The sequence below is a fragment of the Sinocyclocheilus grahami genome, unplaced genomic scaffold, assembly GCF_001515645.1.
Source record: "Sinocyclocheilus grahami isolate Dianchi unplaced genomic scaffold, SAMN03320097.WGS_v1.1 scaffold2139.1, whole genome shotgun sequence".
In the NCBI taxonomy this organism is placed as follows: domain Eukaryota; kingdom Metazoa; phylum Chordata; class Actinopteri; order Cypriniformes; family Cyprinidae; genus Sinocyclocheilus; species Sinocyclocheilus grahami.
The window spans coordinates 28,628-30,363 of record NW_015507318.1 but is presented as its reverse complement, the minus strand read 5'-3'; positions in this window follow the sequence as shown (position 1 = coordinate 30,363).

Genomic DNA, 1,736 nt, shown 5'->3' with positions numbered 1-1,736 from the left:
TACAGAATGTCCAGTCCTTTACAGATAGCATTGAGAGCGGGAAGCGTTCCTCGTGTGTCGTTCGCTGAAGGAGCTGATAGAAATGTTTTTATCATCTGTTTCAATGATCCCAGAGGAGACGATAAACTCTCTAACATCTCAGTTGTTTCTAGTGGACAGGAACAATCCTGCTTCTCAGATGTTTTTCTCTTGTAATATTGTATCGTCTCACCAGTGTTTCAAACTGGGCCCACAGTTACTATGATACTAAAGCCTGAGATCTCAATATGAGTCGTGTCTCATCAAATGTTTGAGTTCATACTGAGATCGCTATGGAAAATTGTTTCCTCCACAGGATAATAAAAAAAAGGTAATTCCGACTTTTTATCTCACCATTTTGACGTGACTTAACTCACGATTCTGAGAAAAAACGTCAGAATTGCAAGACGTTAATTCGCAATTGCGAGATCAAATGTAGCGATTTTTCATTTTTTTATTTTGTGGCAAAAATCTGAATTGCAAGATGTAAACGCAGAATTCAGGGGGAAAATCAGAGTTGCAAGATAAGTGAAGAATTGCGAGATATAAATGCAGAATTGTGAGATATCGAGAAAATTGCGAGAAATAAACTCAGTATTGCGAGATATAAACTCAAAATTGCAAGATATATACTCAAAATTTAGAGGAAAAAAAACAGAATTGCGAGATGTAAACTCAAAATTGCGAGATATAAACTCAAAATTTAGAAAAAAAACCCAGAATTGTTAAATATAAACTCAGAATTGCGAGATATAGACAATTGCGAAATAAAAACTCAGAATTGTGAAATATAAACTCAGAATTGTGAAATATAAACTCAGAATTGCGAGATATAAACTCAGAATTGCAAAATCTAAACTCAGTATTGCGAGATATAAACTCAGAATTGCTAGATATAGAAAATTGTGAAATAAAAACTCAGAATTGTTAAATATAAACTCAGAATTGTGAGATATAGACAGAATTGCGAGATGTAAACTCAGAATTGTTAAATATAAACTCAGAATTGTGAGATATAAACTCAGAATTGTGAAATATAGACAATTGCAAAATATAAACTTTTTTTTTTAAACTTGGAAGTTTGATCGGTCAAAGCGAATCAAAATATAATTTTCAAGATCTTTCAAGAGCATCTTTCCAATCTCACGCGTCTCCTGTAGAGATAATGAAAATAATTTTGAAAATAATTTTTCATCAAATGATCTGTGCTGCTCTCCATGTTGATTTAATAGCTCTAAATTCTTACTAGTTGATTACCGACTCATTTGTGTCTGCTTTTATTTGTTTACATCTAAGACAGCAAAAAAATTAAACATGTATCTAACTCCCATACTGTAAATCTCTTGAGCTATTAAAGCGCGACCCCTGAGCAATAAATAACAGGTCATATCAGTGATGATTTTGTTCAGATATGTCTGTGTGGAGCGGATCAGGCTCGTACAAGTTCATAAATCAGGACACACAGCGAGGTCAAAAGGGTGGACCACTTTTAGGAAACCGGAGTATCTGTTTCTAAATTTATCAGCGTGAACTTTGACCTTAATATGTGTCAGTTCTCACCGCTCGAGTTCCTGGGAACATACGAGTGCTTCTCATTCCTGCAGAACCGCTCTCGGGTCACAAGCGTGTTAGAGCCGGATTCCAGCGTTACAACACACTTCACACACACTCACTACACTCTTAAAAATAAAGGTGCTTCAAAAGGATCTTCACAGCGA